This window comes from Coccinella septempunctata, chromosome 3 (assembly GCF_907165205.1).
Source record: "Coccinella septempunctata chromosome 3, icCocSept1.1, whole genome shotgun sequence".
Classification (NCBI taxonomy): domain Eukaryota; kingdom Metazoa; phylum Arthropoda; class Insecta; order Coleoptera; family Coccinellidae; genus Coccinella; species Coccinella septempunctata.
This window is the reverse complement of record NC_058191.1, coordinates 8,992,898-9,012,032: the sequence shown is the minus strand read 5'-3', so window position 1 is coordinate 9,012,032 and position 19,135 is coordinate 8,992,898. Positions and strand designations below refer to the sequence as shown.

Below are 19,135 nucleotides of genomic sequence, written 5' to 3'. Positions count from 1 at the left end.
AGTAGACAGCTATGGGTACATTTAACTAGGAACAGTATTATTCCATCAGTCCAGTCCGGATATAGAGAGAATCACAGTTGTGTTACTGCTCTCTTGCACATCACTGATGATATAATAAGAGCGACAGATCAGGGTAAACTCACTATTTTAACATTATTGGATTACTCTAAGGCTTTTGATAGTCTTAATCACGAAATGTTTGATGCTGTTTCATATCACATTGGACTCTCACCTGATGCAGTACTGTTTCTCCACTCTTTTCTTGCTGAACGTTTTCAGGCAGTTTGTTATGGCCATAAATTGTCCACATTTTTGGAGGTTCTGAGGGGTGTGCCACAGGGTTCGATTTTGGGACCAGTTTTGTTCATTGTTTTCATCTCCCAGTTCACGAAGTACCTTGTTTCCTGCTCGTCACACTACTATGCAGATGACGGCCAGCTCTATTTGTCTTTCTATCCTGATGAGGCCGCTCAGGCCGTTGCTGCGTTGAACTTCGATTTGAGTATAATACTCGAAATCTCTAGAAGGCACTGTCTGCATCTCAATGCGACTAAAACGGTAGCAATACTGTTCGGAAGGAGTAATGATAGACTGCGGTTTGAGGCTGTTGGCGATTCGGTGGTGATGGACGGAGAGAATATAAGCTTGTCACCGAGAGTCAAGAGTTTGGGAGTTTGGATAGATCAAGACCTGAGATTTACTGATCATGTTTCTGCCTGCTTGCAGAAAGCGTATGGGATGTTAAGGTTGGTTTATCAGAATCGAGAATTTTCGAACACGAAATTGAGAAGATTAGTTTGTGACTCAGTTGTCCTCTCACATTTGAATTATGCAGATGTCGTCTACAATCCCTGCTTGAGCGCCTTAAGGCGCGTATACATCTGAGCAAAATAGCCGAATGAGCACGCCGCACCGAATGAGCGTTTATGCGGACAATTTTTCTTTCCGACGCACGGAACAGCATGAGCATGTGTTCGGAGCCGCTCCAACGGATGTGTCAGTTCAGTGCTTACGAACGTAAGCGATGGGAACTTAGAAAAAAAGAATCATTCTATGTTCTACGGATGGAAAACTTGGGTTTTGCTAGTGCCTCTTTCATAATTCTGTACGAGTTGCTAAAGAAGAAGGGACAACGGCGTACTAGATGGTCTTCCCAATTATATCTACAAAGAAGTCGAGACCGCAGCCTCAACAGCATTTTTTATTGCACGACATTCAGAGTGAGGGCGGCAAAATTGGGCGGTTTTCATACTAATTTATTGAATTCAAACACGTTTCTTGCGAGAAATCCATATTTAAATGTGCGCATTCGGTTCGAGGAAAAGATGTCAACTAAACCCGTCCACACTGAGCACGAATTCTCTTTGATGGACCGACAAATTGCGGATCGGATCCGCGCCACATGAGCGCGTTCGGTGCGGTATGTTTGGTCCGTCCACATCTGAATGCTCATTCGGCGCGAAGTGCTCATTCGGCTGTTTTGCTCAGATGTGTACGCGGCTTTAGATAAAAATAGAATACAAAAGCTACAGAATTCTTGCCTACGACTCATTTTCGGGATAAGGAAATATGAAAGAATCAGTCACACTCTTGGTGTTGTCAACTGGCTGAATATGAGTAATAGAAGACATCTCCATTCCGCAATCTTATTCATGAAAATAATCAACACTAGAACCCCTCCATACCTGTACAATAAGATTACTTTTCGTTCTGATGTCCATAATTTGAACATTCGTTTTAAGGGCACCTTGACGCCACCTGTTTTCTCTACTGAGTTATTCAGACGTTCGTTTTCCTATAGAGTGGCGCAAGTTGTTAACGGTCTGCCTGTGAACATCAGAACTATAACCAACGATAACCGCTTTAAGATCTCACTTTTCAGGAAACTATTTGATGAACAATCAGGAATATTGATATAGTAAATATATGTAGGGTTAGATTTATGGATTTTTAGATTTAGAGGAAGAAGTAAATATTTTTGTTGTTGTATATTTCTTATTGCTTGCACATATGATTTTTTTTTATAACTGCTCTTGTATGAATCTAAGGTTAGATAGAACAGTGCACTTATTGAGTACACTGAATCTCGCCTTTACCTTCTTTTTAGATTTAATGTATTTTCCTGTGTATGGATTTATTTTGAAGGAATAAAGACCTTTATTATCTATAGAACGGATGCAATTCTGAAACTTTCCTTCGAGGTCCTGATTTCTTTTGCAATGAACGTCTGAGACTTGAAATTTTGAAGAGTATGGCCTGGACAGAAACTTCCCTTCTTTGAACATCCCAGCTTACTTTCAGCGGACTTCGACATGTATTTCCCCAACAGACTGAAGAGTTCATGGACAAGAAGGATACAGGGACTTACCTGATCTCACATCAACGGCATCTATGGTTGAGATTCTGCCACTGGTAACTGTAGATATCAACCTGCTAGCATCCACAAAGCTGACGATTTGGTTCTCCGTTGAACTAAGAAGATCTTTCATATGGATCAGGAGGAAAGAGGGTAACAAAACTGATCCTGTATTTCCATTGAATCCAATGATTCCCTGACACCGTCAACAATCTTAGAATTACTCCCATTGATACGAAAATTCTTCATACAGTTGCATAGACTTTCAGGAAAAAGATAAGAAGCTTAAGAAGAGCTCGATGCCAGATGTGAAGGCTTTGTATGTTGTTCTTCATTTAGCTCAATAGTCCACTCATGCGGAAATGAGGCATATAGCTAAGAGTTCACTTGCCGATAGTTAAAGCTGCTTCCAGGGATTTTAATGACAAGCCAAGTACTAATTAACAACTTTATCGGTTCTTCTTTTTTGGAAATATCCAGGAAAATATTTCTTCTGGAAACCAAGCAACGCTAGACGAAATCGATACCTTGATTTGTCTAATTTTTGTGTGTTTTTATTTCAAAAGTTGTCACCAACAGAGCTTAATCCTTTTGATAGCTGAGATATCTGGGATAAGGAATTTTCCTCTGAAGAGTTGTGTGAAACTCGCAAGTCTAGGATCATAATAATAAGTCGGTTTTTATTACAAATCAAATTCAGTTATGAGAGTGAAGCAGTGTCGAAAATAAAAAAGTAATATTGAATCAATAGCTTGTCATATTGTATAGTTTTAGATTTAACAAAAATCCATAAGTTTCCTAATGTGCACATTAGCCGAAATGAAAGGGCTAAAAAGTGTTCGATGAACACGCGGCGTATCAGAGATCAGAGATCGTGTTGAAGTTATTTCGAGAATTTAGCGTGAATTTGTTTTATATCGTTCATGTCATAATGGTTATAATGTATTTTTTTAATTGTCCTTCACCTCGTCGGTTAGAATTATTTTCGAATAAAATTTTATATTCGTGGGATTATTTATTTTGGATTAAAAAAATTTTTAAATCCATTTTGACGTTAAAACGACATTATTCAACTTATTCATTTGAACTTGCAATCCATTGGAAATGTACTATCAGGGTTGGATTCATTTGTAAACAGTGACAATTGTCAGTTCACCCGTGAAGTTCACAATTTTGCTGCAGAAGTTGACTGACATGAATGTTTTTTATTTCCTTGCTGGTTCACTTGGAATCCACTTATAATGATCGTAACAAATAAAAATTTCTTAATACACTCACTTTCAAAAGTTTTGCACCCCCCCTGTAGTGGAGATAAAATAATCAAGATTCACAACAAATTGTTACTGACAACAACAGAAACTTGTTGACCACCAAATAAAACGATAACATTACGAAACAAAAAATTTTCTTGTGTTTAAATATCGATTTTGTCAAATGTGTGCCTTTCTGCGGACCAGTAGTTTTTCGTTTTAAGTACCGGGTAGTTCAAAAACTGTGTAATATGCCCAGAAACGAGTTGTCTGAGTTTGACAGAACTAGAATTATTGCTCTCTGGCAAGAAGGGCTCTCACGCCATCAGATAGCCAATAGACTAAACATTATTCGAAGCACGGTTAGCAGAACGATTAGGCGCTATGAGGAAACTGGTGGAGTGCATAGTAGACCTCGAAATGGTCGTCCTCGTGTTACCACGATTCGAGAAGATCGGTATATTGCCCAATCAGCCCGTAGAAATAGGTCAGTGACGGTACCAACACTCAGGTCGGAATTCCAAAAAGCCCACAACCGTGTAATTTCATGTGCTACAATTCGTAGAAGAATTTTAACATCAGGATTGCGGTCCAAAAGGCCTCTAAGAGTTCGTTTATTAACAGTTCGTCACCGAACCGCTCGTCTATAGTGGTCGCGAGCTCATCAAAACTGGCATTTAGAAGAATGGAGGAATGTGCTATTTACAGATGAGTCACGGTTTAGGTTAGTAAGTGATGACTACCGCTTAAGAGTTTGGAGGGAACCAGGATGTCGAAATAGACCTGAGAGAGCTATTCAAGTTGCTCCTTTTCGCGGTGGCACTGAAATATTTTGGGGAGGCATAATGTTTGGAAGAAGAACGCCACTAATTCACATATCCGGGACGATGACTGGTGCATATTTCCTCGAAAATATCATAAATCCTGTAATTATACCCATGGGTAATGAATTAGGGGCTCAATTTATCTTTATGGACGATAATGGCAGGCCACATCGCACTAGAGGTGTTCAAGAAGCCCTGGAAAACCAAAACATTATCAGATTAGAATGGCCCGCGATGTCTCCTGACATAAATCCTATAGTGCATATACGGGATCATGTCTCCAGAGCCGTTTTCCGTCGAAATAATCTACCACGAAATTCACAAGAACTTATTGTAGCTGTTACCGAGGAATGCATGAATATTCCGCAGGAAATAATCAATAATTTAATTTTTGGAATGCCTAGACGAGTGAATGCATTGCTAAGCAACAGAGGCTCAAATACTGCATATTAGTTTGCTCTTTTATTATTTAACTTTTAATTTTCCGTTTAAATTTAATTTTTGTTTTTGCAATTTTTGATTCCTAATTTGTATTTGTTGTTTCAACTTCATAATTCTATGAAATCAAATTGATTTCATTTTATTTCTGTAAAAGCCTTTCATTATCCTTGAATCCGAGGGTATCTTTTTTTTTCAAAGTTTGAGATAGCCTTAATAATTAGGGGGTGCAGGACTTTTGAAAGTGAGTGTATTATTCATTCTTTCCGCCGACTGCTGACCTACAAGAATTGGTTTGAAATCAGATTCTTGTTCGAACAATATCGTTATAAATTATGAGACATTCATTGCGCACAATGATTACAATGAACATCCTCACCTTTCGGATCATAATGCCCAGATTCTTGAGTTTAATTGTTTTCCCATGGAGGGGAAGATTGTATCATTTGAAATACGAGTGATTTCTGGAGCAAATGTAAATAAGTTCACTGATATTCTGTCCAGGCAAGATTGGAATTTCATTTATGAGGATCCTTTGAGCGATGTCAATAAACAGATGTCCCTGTTTCATTATGAATGCTTCCCGATTAAAAGAATTAAAAACAAAACGGTAAATGAAACATCGTAATAACTGAATTGCTCCTATCAAACACCTGCTCGATATTCTCTACACAATTTTATATAGAAAATCTAACTTAAAACCCAGTTTATTCTAAGGTTAAAAAGTTGTGTGATAACAAATTGAGAGAAGAAAATAGAAATTAAACAACAGATTCCATAGTTCTGCCAATAAGTCAAAAACTCTATTGTGAATTGTTAATGAGAAAACTGGAGAAATAAACATCAATCAGACATTCGCATGAAGGAATCTTCAGATATCATAGTTGAGAATTTTAGTCGTTATTTTTCCACGTGTTCGTGTACGGTCCTCCTTCTATGATTACAAACAAATTCCTTGGTTCTAGAAACAACAGTAGTTTCTTTTATTTTGATGTAGATGAGCTTGAAAATCTGAAAATGTTAAAAACTACCCTAACAAGAAAAGTTCTGGTATCGATGATTTAGACATGAATATATAAAAAAATCAATTAGATTTATGTTTGAACCACCTAAATTCATAATTAATAACAATTTTATACAAGGATAGTAGTAGTACAAGCAATTTGTTCTGATTTGCTTAAAACTTCAATAATCAAGCTCTACAAGAGGGACGATCCTAGTGAACTGAAGGATTATCGTCGTATAAGCATTAACTAATTTACTCTTCTTCGGAAATTTTTCTGCGGCAAATTATTGAATTTCTTCAAAAAATTCAATGTCATCAATGAAAGACAGCACGATTTCGTCAAAGGCAGAAACACGGAGACTGTAATGTTTGAGCTTCTTGGGAATAATATCATTGAGTCTTTTGAAGATTCCATTAGTCATAGGGGAAATAAGTACAAAATGACATATATGTACAAAATTACATAGTCGCCTCATTTCAAAATTGGTGTGCTTTAGCGACTTTCCAACAAATTTGCCATCAACTGAATGTCTCAACACTTCTTTAGTCCAAAAAGCTGCAAGTAACGATAATGAATCTATTTTATATCCAACGAATAACGATAAAGTAAATTCCTCACAAAAGACAAAAGACTTGGTGCCAATCACTGACATATCCAGTTACTACAATTTCGCCAGCACCACAGAGCCAGTTCAATTGAGGCCCAAGGAAAAAGAGGACAAATCTAAACTAGACAAAGGTGATTTTTTTCAACTTCTGCTCCAAACATGCAATAAATTATTGCTAAAAACGGACTAACGAAGAAACAACTCGAAAAAAATTCTGATGATGATGAAAGAAATATTTCTGCTACCAACACTCTAACATCAGAAAAAAGATTGAGACTATCGAGGCACCGTACAACTTCTTGCTCTGCAAACCAGACCTCCACAGCTTTTATTACCTCCTCGTTGGAAGAAAATTTACGACCTTTTAAACTTTTTTTCAGTTGAGAAAAGAGATGATGGAGCCAAATCTGGTGAATAAGGAGGGTGTAGTAATTCAAATCCTAAATCACGAATTTTTTGCATAACAACATGAGATTTGTGTGCAGGGGCGTTGTCCTGCAAAAACAAAACACCTTTGGATAGCTTTCCGCGTTTTTTCTCTTTAATTTTTTCCCGTAGAGTGGTCAGTAATGTCGAATAGTAATCTCTGGTTATTGTTCTACCCTTATCCCAAAAATCAATCATGATAACTCCATGGCAATCCGAAAAAACTGAAGCAAGAACTTTTCCAGCAGATTTTTGGACACGAAACTTCTTAGGTCTTGGAGAACCAGAGTGTCGCCATTCCATCGATTGTTGGTTAGTTTCTGGATCTTAGAAATGTACCCAACTCTTATCCATAGTAACAATTCGGTTTAAGAAGTCCACATCGTTTTCAAATCGAGCACAGATCGAACGCGGTGCTTCTACCCTTGCACGCTTTTGGTCAACATTCAAACATCATCTTCAATGGAAAATTTATCTCTTTTGAAGTTTGCAGTACAATTTTTCACGGTCGCATACGATGGACATTGATCACCAAGAGTATTAAGCATATCTTCCTAAATCTGCTTACCCCTTAACCCTTCTAAATACAGGTACTTGATTTTGGCTCGATTCTCCAATTTTTCGATTTTCACAATTTCGGTGGACATCTTCTTTCTTTTAATTTTTTGCGTAACTCTGGTTTACTTTCAAACTTCAAACTTCACAATGGCACTTCTAATGAGTTATTGTTCGTTGCTATGGTAACGCAATATTTTTTTTATTCATGGAACTGGTCTAGGCTACTGATTACTGATTACTGATTGCTGGGTGTGTTGGACGGACTAACCCAAACCTGCCACCGCGACCAACGGTCTATTGTAGCACAACTAGGTTCTAGGCTAACTAGATATCAATACATCCTCGTATAATTGCTGACGAATGTCAAAATGACAGACGCTTATTATGTTTTTCGACATAAAAAGTGAGTGGCTCAGTTAGAATTCATATCATCACAGAATAACTATTTTCTCAAAAATGATACTTCGGATCGCTTTAAACGAATCTTACCGTTTTCATGAAAAAATGATGAAGGGGTCTATTTCTTTGATCGGATATTCGACTAAATCACTGACTCAAAAATTAAAAGTAATTTTATGAAAGCGTCTAAGTTGATGTGAAGTTCTCTCCATATTTTGACCTCTAAAATCACCCCTTGAATATATCAACGTTAAATTCGGACATCCTATATATTATTTTTATAGGATTCATTCTCGATAGGTTTGAACTAAGTGCTCGGAACGCTCGTAATCCTAAAGCCGAATAAATTCGTTCATTTCTCTGAAACGTACAAGATTCCTTGTCATTTTTCCTCTTATGACCTGTCATAGTGCGAAAAATTTGGGACACACACGTACAAAGTATCGTACATCAATTACTCCAATGCATCGCTGCTGTGATTTAGGAGGAGGCTCCGCTTGTTGAATGTTTTACGTGCTAAATAAGGAAGTGTGGAGGAGATAAATCGTCAACTGCGTACGTACAAATTGAAGACGAATATAGGGGCATGACTTGAATTTAATGATTATAAAATAAGCTCGGGAAGGTCACAGCCGTTCTGTTTCTTCCGAAAAGTACTTGACGGGGTTGTTAGATTTCCTTCGCCCCTTTTACGTTTGCTTAGCATCGTCGGTCATAACATCCAGTTTATCATATTTCGTTGTGGAAATCTCTATTCATTTCCTAATCATTTTAAATCTCTTGAAACAATTGCCATAGTTACAGGCAAGAAAGTTTTTTAAACCGATTTATTTCGTAACAGTTTAGGATCAACTGAGATCCCTCTTCAGGCTACAAGAAAAATTCAGACATGAGGAATATGAATTTATAGGTAAACTCAACGAGACAAATCAAATTACTTTTCTTAGATCTAACATAAATGTTGTCATTTGGATTCGCACATATTTTAGCGTGCAATTCGAAATGTATTTTCCCTTCTATCCTTCCACGAAAACAGAGAGGTGTTACACAGGATGACAAGTTGAAAATTTGTTCAAGGAATTCAAATGTTAACAAGAGTGGAAGCACAAAGAAACAAAAAGAAAGACAACCGCGTTATAATTCAAATTGAATTGATCTATGTACTTATAATTTCTGTAATGTTCGTTTCATCTGAGGAGACATTAGTGGGTTCTTGTACCTGTTTGTATTCCCTTGTGAATAAATAAATAAATAAATAAATAAATAAATTATCAATCATATGTTAGATGTGAGTATGAATAAAATATGGATTATAATTATAGGCGAAAAAAATATAAATGAATATAAAAATTTTCTTGAATCACTAATTGAAAATTCAACAAATAATGGACGAAGCCAGCTGTATATGAACGAAAAACAAGAACACCTGGAATCAAAACAATAACATAACCTAGAGAATCGCACATTAAATATTGCACCTATTAATTATAACATTGTATATAGAGCTCACGTTGTCCAGATCTTATCTAAAATTGACACATTTGCGTGATTTTCTAAAGAAAAACATCTCAGCAAAAAGTCTCTTTCTGTAATTTGCCTCCCTATGGAGAATTTCTATGTTGTTTATATTGAAATCGAAGGAGTGTCCCGTTTCGCGATGATGTTCAACTAAAGCTGTTCTCTGATTAGATATCGTGTTGCATAAAGACTTGTGGTTCTATTTATGAGATGTTGCTTAGTTGTGCCAATATAACATTTCTCACAGTGATAACAATTGATCTAATAAATGGTGTTCGACAGGTCCCTTGGAATCTTGTCTTTGAGATAACTGAACAATCAGAACAATAAGTTATTCAACGTATTGTTAGATAAGCTTATGATCTCATGGACAACATAGACATAGAGACATGGACTGTGCCTTCCCTTTATATCTATGCATGAAATACGGTCAAAAAAAGTGACAGAGAGAAAAACACGTCGGGAATGCAGTTGTCTTTTTCTAGAATTTTGATTGGACTACACTCACCTCTATGTGAACAAAAAAGAGAAAGGTATGTCCCGACGAGCTTTTCTCTCTTTCTAATAAATAGCCAATTTCATGCTGGCATTGCTCAGTCCATGTCTCTATGTCTATGATGGACAACAATTTTAAGTGTTTCATGTTTGTTTGTTCAGTGGGCGCGTTTTCTCTTTTGGAAGCAGTCGTTTTGAATTTTATGAAGTTCTTTTCTCTGAATTCAATAATGCAAAGGTTGGTAATCCTGAGTTTGGATTGTGCAACGATGTTTATTTTTTGATGTAAGGGATGTAAGGAGGTGAAGTTGATGGTTCTATTAGTACTCGTTGGTTTTTTATGGAGTTGATATTCAGTTGATAGTTTTCCATCCGATGGATTTCTAAAAATTCGTACATCTAAAAAGGGAAGGGAATGATTTGAGTCTTTCAACTTATATTATATATATTGAAAAATTCTTAGCCTACTATAGAACCAAACAAAATTTCAATGTCAAAATATTTTATTACTCAACATATTGTCCTCTTAATTACATACATTTATTACAGCTAACCTGCAACGTCTTTAGACGTTTGTTGCTCTGCAAACCAGACCCCCACAGCTTTCATTACCTTCTCGTTGGAAGAAAATTTACGACCTTTTATACTTTTTTCAGTTGAGGAAAGAGATGATAGTAGGATGAAGCCAAATCTGGTGAATAAGGGGGGTGTTCTAGTATTTCAAACCCTAAATCACGAATTTTTTGCATGTCAACATGAGATGTGTGTGCAGGGGCATCGTCCTGCAAGAACAGAATAACTTTGGATAGCTTTCCGCGTCTTTTCTCTTCAATGTTTTCCTGTAGAGTGGTCAGTAAGGTCAAATAGAAATCTCAGGATATTGTTCTACCGTTATCCAAGAAATCGATCATGATTACTCCATGGCAATCCCAAAAAAAATTGAAGCAAGAACTTTTCCAGTAGATTTTTTTACAAGAAACTTCTTTGGTCTTGGAGAAGCAGAGTGTCGCCATTCCATCGATTGTTGATTTGTTTCTGGATCGCAGAAATGTACCGGAGTCTCATCCATAGTAACAATTCGGTTTAATAAGTCTACATCGTTTTCAAATCGAGCACAGATCGAACGCGATGCTTCTACTCTTGTACGCTTTTGGTCAAAATTCAAACATTTGGGGATCCATTTTGCAGCAATTTTTCTTATGTCCAAAGAGACGTGAACTATATGATGAACGCGTTCGTATGAAATATTCAGTGCATCAGGGCATCTTCTTTCTTTTAATTTATTGCATAACTCTGGTTTACTTTTTTGACCTCAAACTTAACACTGACACTTCTAATGAGTTATTGTTCGTTGCTATGGTAACGCAATATTTTTTGTATGCATGGAACTGGTCTAGTTTCAATAGATATCAATAAATCCTCGTACGTGAAGTTTATCTCAGGAACTTTCGAGTTGGAAATCGATAGGACGAAATAAATGGTTTTTAGTAAAATGTCTTGCCTATATCCAAAACTTACATTCAGCAATCATTTTAAAGGGACACTATTCAGTATATTCAACTTGCTTATTTGTTCCAATGATTTCACAAGTGATCCAATATCCAATAAGACTTTCCTAGATCAAACCCCTCTGGGGAGGTGACTCGACAAAAACCTTTCGTAATATCTAAATATCTACCAACACCTTTTACTAAAATCGTAGCACAGAGAGACCATGCGCATTAAGTTAAAATGAACTCCTGTCCGAAAAACAGATATCGAAGATATAGTTCTGATTAGATACCGTTTCATATCACTGACCACTTCACAGAACTGGAGTCGGCGATCGGGATCATCCTCATTCAGTTGAACCAATTGTATCTTAAGGATGGAATTTATGTTGTTTAAGGATTCTCATGATTGTTGTGCGTTAAACACCAGATTCAGGCATGATACTCTTATTGCTATAATAAAAGTTTTTGCGGAGTATGTGGGAGAGGCACTGAAACTATTCGAGTCTTATCTCAGTGGTCGTTCTTGAATCGTTAAATTGGGTAATAAAGTTTCTAGTGCCAGACTCGTATTGAGTGGAGTCCCTCAGAGCTCTGTTCTTGGGCCTATACTCTTCTTCTTGTACACCAGGCTATTTACAAAGTTCATTTATCACTGCAAAGTGCACATGTATGCTAATAATTTACAACTCTTCCTTGATTTCTTTATTGATGAATTGCAGCCATTAAACTGAAACAGGACTTGAACCGGCTATGGAATATGCAAGGAAACAAGGAATATGGTCTGAATCTGAATAGCAATAAATCTTGTAGAGTTAAGTAATGATTTTTGCACTTTTTTAGTTGAACTCCCCAGCCATTTTGAAAAGAGCATAACTTCAGTTATAAAAACATTTCAGTAGCAACAAAAATATGTTTCATATGAAAAATACAATGGTGCTAACTTAACTGAACATGAAGAGATGAGAAAGAGATAACATTGGATTTGTTTATTATACAAACCATTATCATAAAGAAACTGAGTAACAATGTTGGACTACTAATTTTTTGAGAAAGTGTGACTTTTTCGAAATGAGGGGCTTTTATTTTCTTTATCACAGGAGTGCTAAAATTTACTTCATCACTTAAAAATATTCATTTCATAACTTTGTGGTTGAATCCTGAAAGAAAACGAGAAAATTCACTTGGAACTATTCATTTCAATAATTTTGGGTGTTTGATGATGAAAGAAAACGAGAAAAGATGACAATTTCAGAATATCGTTTTATTGAATTGAGTATTGAGTGTTGAGAGGTGTTCTAAGTCTCTAATTGGCTACCGTGCTCACATGCTCTACACCTCTAAGAATAAATGTAGAGCGATTGCTTCATTCTGCTTGCAGGCTCCATTCTGCTTGCAGGCTCCATTCTACTTGCAGGAATCATCTCAGTTGCTTACAATTTCGAAGAGAAGGTTTACATCGAACTAGGCCTTGACTCATTGTAATAAGAATTTATTTTGTATTAAATGCTGGAAATTTATACCTACCATTGCGGAATCTCAATGAAACAGGCATGTTCGTTCTCACTTTGGCACTCAGGTAACCATATTTCTTTCACTCCACATTATTTTAAACACAATAGGAAATTTGAGTTGGATCTTAAAAAGAAATGCATGAGCGGCAAAAATCATGAATATCATTTGATAGCGCATCTATCCAGGACAGGAATACTACACAAAAGATAGATTGAAACAATTCCTGCATTTAGATCCTTGTCACCAAAAAGACTGGCTAGTGGTTCGGGAGAATTTTTGGGAAAATTTTTGGGAAATTTCACTGACAGAGTATCAATAAGTATGATAATGTATTCGGAAATCGCCTTCGGCATCTGAGCTGCGTCTGTGGCATATATTTTCAATGAATAGTTTCAAAATATTGGGAGTGGAATAAATTATTGCAAAGTCCCTCATCGGTTGGATGTTTGAGAGGTATCTATAAGATGCAGAAGCAATTTTATCATTGTTACAGCTCACTAAAGCCCGTTTGCAACAGCCGAGAATTCTCTAGAAAATTTACTCGAGATTTCATGCGCCGTGAATTATGTACCGTTACATACGCACTTTCGGTAGAATTCTCTGTTCAGTTGCGTACAAAATAATCTCTGCTGTTTTCTCACCCAAATTTGGTAGAGAATTCTCCAGAGATTTCTGGGCTGTTACAAACGGGCTTAATAAGCAGAAGAATCGTATAGTCGGTCAGATACTAAGTAATAAAGCAAGAATTGATTAGTATAGTATGAAATAATGATTTCACCATTAGTATCAGAATAACGAACATTTCAGACGTCCGGAATGGATGCAAAAATTAATATAAATCAACATCAAGCGTTCCCAACTGTTTCCTCACTCCACGTGTATACAATCATCCATTGGCCAAAATTAATTTGTATTAAACAAATTGACACCAAATTGTTCGACTCAAATAGTTGGTATTTAGTTCGAATACCTCGAACAATATAGAACAAAGTTACATAGGTACATGCCACAATTGAAATTAGTCTAATTGGCACCTGCCCATAAACATACAGGTTATTTCTCGAAGCTATAGTCAAATATGGTGGCAACACAATATTTTATTGTCTCCAGTTTTACATGGAATAATTGAATATTACTGAATCTCGCAATCAAGTGATATTTTGTTGAATTGGGCCGTCCAGGGCTTTTACAAAAAAAAAACTGGACAGGTAATGAAAGAATCGTTCGAGTTCAAGGCTCATTTGGTTCGATAATTTTTTCTTTTCAGTTTTTATTTGAAATCTTATCTGATATATCATATAAACGCGAATGTTTGTATAGATGTTGAGCTTCTAGGTTTTTGAAAGAATAGGACAATTTCATAGTTCTTCAGAATATAGTGGAGCCCTCAAAAAAGAAATATCGAATCTTTCACATTGGTTGAAAATTCAATGCATTCCTTTCGCTTTCCCCACATATTTGCGATTTGTGGGGAAGCATTAAAAGGAGAAAAAACTCTCTTTCAGTCTACAGGTGCGAAAAACTGTTTCATACAAAGAGTTTCATTCGATCTTAATGCAGATTGAAGCTCTTCTTAATAGCCTTCCCCTTTCAATTAGTAACGATCCTTTAGATCCGGCAATCAGCAATGTTAACACCAGTTCATATTAAGTTGACATCGCCCCAAAGACTTCCTGCGTCTGAAGTTTCTAATCTTAATAACTTAAACTGTTATTATAAATATGAAAGTCCGAGTGTTTGTTTGTTTACTTTTCGCTAATTGGAGTTTGTTTAAGTTTTTTTCGAGCTTTACCTATGTTGCTTGCTCACGTGTATCTCATGCACAGAATATGCAAATTGTGGGACCAAAAGGAGAGTTGCACTAGCGCTGAAATATATGAAGTGTTCGCTTCGGAGTTCGGATGAACGCCGGAAGAACTATGTATATAAAGCCTTTATGTCCATCTATTCACACACATTGAAAAGATGCATATTCAAAGATTAAAGAGTTTTCCTTACTTACATTATATTCGCTATATCCTTATATCGTGGGGCGTGAGGGTTAACCCGAGAAAAACGGCCGCAATACGCCGACCAATTTTTATGTATTTTTCCTTAGTACATAGTTCTATGCAAAAGTTCACGCTACTATATTATCAACAATTCAAAATCAACAAAAACTCTTTGTGTATCTCATACAAGGCGAATCGGAAAACGCAAGCAATATTTTTAGGGATGATAAAAAATCAAAAAATAAAGGCTCTTTATCTAATAAACTCATATCCGAAACCGATCATTGAAGGTAGGTACTACAATCTCACGAAATCGGCACACTTCGAGAAGTAGTGCGAAGGTATTCAACGATAATCAGTTTTTCTCACATAACTTCCTAAATGAAAGATTCCAATATTGGAATATATTATTTACAGGGTGAATCGGGAGGAACGGACCAACCTCCAGGTGTGTATTATACACCTAAAAATAATTTCAAAAAACCCATATGTTCTTATACGATCCTTACTTGTGTTCAAAATATAGCTTGATTAAAACGTTTCAAATATTTTACCGCTTTTTATCACGGTGGTCCAATTAGTTGGCCTCCAAGACCTCCAGACCTCACACCAGTGGTCTATTGTTTCTGGGGCTGGCATAAGCATGAAGTGAAAGTCGACACTCCAGAAGCCCTAATTCGACGCATTAGAAATGAGGCAGTGCTTGTCAAAGAAAGACATGAATCACTTGAAACAGCAACAAAAGCCCTTCGCAGACGAAGTAGAATGTGTTTAGAGGTTAATATGGCGGTATTTTTGAACATTGTTGCAACAGCGCTATGATTAAAATCATGTTGATGTAGGAAATTTTGTTTGTTTGTAATTACACGCCATCTACACTGCGCAAAAAAAATAAACACACATTCTGAAAATCTCAATTTTAATGAAAGTTAACTCTACATTGACTTCAAAACTTATTTTTTATGTTCTCTCGGCAAGGTTTTGAACGAAACAAGACACATTAAATGGAAAAAATTCAGGATTTCACCAAATCTTATATGTGAAAGAAGAGAAATGAACAATTTTCAAAATACTGAAATGATGATAAGTGATTTAATACTTGGTATTTCCACCCCTTGCGTTAACTACAGGTTGTCCCAAACCTGGTCAATCGGATTGAGATCTGGACTTCTTGCTGGTCATTCCATTCGAGAGACTTCAACCTCTTCAAGGTACTCCTGAAAGATGCGCGCACGATGGGGTCTGGCATTATCGTCCATAAAAATGAAATTTTCACCAATGTATGGGGCAAATGGCACTACATGCTCTTCAAGAATGTTCCTTATATACTTATCAGCATTCATAGCTCCATTATCAACGACCACTAGGTATGTGCGAGCAGTCAAAGATATTCCACCCCATACCATAATCGATCCTCCCCCGAAACCAGTAGTATTCAGGAAATTGCACTGAGCATATCTTTCATGTGGACGTCTGTATACAAGGGAACGTCGATCACAATGGTAGAGGCAGAATCTAGACTCATCTGTGAAGAGAACTCTTTCCCAATCGGCCTCTTCCCAATGGATATGCTCTCTCGCAAAATCCAAACGCGCCCTTCGATGGGCTGGGGTAAGAGCTGGGCCTCTTGCCGCGACAGGAGGCCTCAAATCATATTCTCTTAGTCGATTTCTTATTGTCTGAGTGCTAATTTGCACCTCATGAGTTTGCTCAAGCTGAATTTGAAGGAGGCGATCGGTTGTAAACCGTTGTCTCAACGAAGAAACTCTCAAGTAACGTTCTTGAATGGCAGTTGTTACCCGTGGTCTATCCTGTCCTGGTCTTCGGACATGCATACCTGTCTCCCTGAATCGTTGCAACATTCTGGACACACTTGTATGGGAAACTCCAAACCTTTCTGCAATTCTTGTGTTCTTCTCGCAAAACTACCGCTTGGGCACATTCCTCTTGGGTCAAATTGCGTGTTTCGTGTTGCATAGCGATCGAGTGTAGAAAATCAAACGAAAGAAAAACTATCGATCACTAGAATTGATCGAGAACAACTGATTTTAGAATGGAGACATTCAAAATCTGATAATATCATCTTTTTTTATTCTTGCTGGGAAAAAACATCTGTATGGAAGAAAACCGTTCAAAGTGGATAACATATGCATGCATAATTCTGATAAAATAATTATCATTGAGAACACCTTCAGTTGTAGAATAAATTTGAGATTTCCATAATGTGCGTTAATTTGAAGTGTATTTGAAAACAAATGAGACTCGTATAAGAACATAAGGGTTTTTTGAAATTATTTTTACGTGTATAATACATACCTGTAGTTTAGTCCGTTCCTCCAGACTCACCCTGTATATTTATGACAAATTCAACTCTTTTTCCAATCATGGAAATATTTTTTATAGGCGCTTTTCGAGCTGACCTTCAGCTGCTCCTGCGAATTTTCTTTTATGGCGTCTATGGAATCAAATCTGGTTCCCCAGAGCGGTAATTTCAGTCTGAAGAAAAGAAAAAAGTCACAGGGAGCTAGATCAGGCGAATAAGGTGGCTGATCGATGGTATTTATCGAGTGTTTGCTCTTAAAATCGCTAATAACCGTGGCTGGATGAGTTGGTGCGTTATTGTCATGAAAAATCCACGAATTGTTTTACCACAAATCCGGCCGTTTACGGCGAATATCTTCAAGCAAACGTCTCAAAACAGTTAAATAGAAGTTCTTATTGACCGCTTGACACAATTTCCTTGATTTTTTCGACGTTATCGTCGGTTTAAGAGGTCGACGGTTGTCCTGAACGAAATTTCGTTCAAAACACAAAATTTGAGACTAATTCTTTGTTCAATATTTTTTTCCATTGTAAAATTTGTAGACTACTACTGAGGTCGACTGGTTTCAACAGTTGTCGTGAACAAACTAGTCGACAGACCGCGCTCATGTTTGGCATAGTAATTACGGACAGTCCTACCAACATACAGAAACTTCAAATACTTGAAAATACTCAACGCGGGCAATTTAAATGAGAATTTTCGTATACTTTTTTTGTCAGAGTGTATATCTTCAAACTCAAATTACACGAAAACGGTTGATTTATCAAGATCACTTACCTCCTAAGACATATTTTGGAACAATATTTTTTCAAAAATATTGCTGGTTACAAAATATGGTCGACGTTTGATATAAAAGATGTATCATCCATCTATAGATAGAGTATCAGTGAAATACTTCTAGGCATTTTTTAGAGGACGCATTATTCGAGTCTTATCAAGTAATATGTAGTCTCTCTTGTGTTGAAAGAAGAATTTGAAAAATTGGTCCTGCGAAGCGGGCGGGTACAAATCAAAGGAAATACTGAAAATTAATATAAATATTAATCGAAAAAGAACAAACCGAAAATGAAGCAAACAACTGAAGATTGAATGACTGAATTGAATACATAAAAAAAACTTATAAATATCACTTGAAAACGTAAATAACCCGAATATACAAATATTCTGGGGTTTTCCATGGTAGGTGTAGGTAGATACCACCTTGGAATGCTCTTTCCAAAGGATATTAAAATAAGCAAAATCCTGTTCGAAACTTCTCCAAAAAAATTGTTGGCTTGGAAATTATTGCCGAACCAAATAAATACGCAATTATTATCAGAAAGGCTTGTTTAATTTGGCTAACACTGTGTGTACTTGTCGTCAAATTGTTGGTGACCAATTATATCTTTTCATTTTGAAATAGTCAACGAGCAATTGTTGTTAGTTAGCATAACGTAAATGGGCCTCAGTCCTTTGGGTATTCTTGTTTGTAGTCTACTAGTCGAGCAGAATCACTCTCGACATTGTAGTTAATTCATGCAATGCCACCCGGAAACTTGGCGAGAGATTGGATTAGGCCATTTGTCGTACACGAACGATATGCAGATTAACCCCTTCCGATCTCCGTTCGTTTCATAGATATAATTTGACACAAGATGCCAGTCTATAAGCAGGTGAACTTCGAAATCGGAGAATGTTCCTAAGGACAGTATGACATGATTAGGTGTTACCTTACTTTCTTGGATTCAATTTCGTTCCCTTGTGACTCAAGTGCGACGAGTTGTATCAAGCGATGAGATTGTTTCAATTGGAAATTATACTATAGAATGGGACGATTGTCCTTATACAGGATGTTTGACGTTGGCAGTCTTCTGATATTGCTCGCAACATTGAGCTGAAAATTTGAACAATGAGATTGTGGACACTACTCTATAGAAGTGAAATATTTTCATAGAAGAA

At 36.7% G+C, this 19,135-nt stretch overlaps 1 protein-coding gene across 1 annotated transcript in view; it reads left to right on the top strand.

Moving 5' to 3' along the window:
- LOC123309906 (FMRFamide-related neuropeptides) overlaps nucleotides 1-19,135 on the top strand; it is a 76,538-nt gene that overhangs the window by 49,366 nt on the left and 8,037 nt on the right. The window lies entirely within an intron of this gene.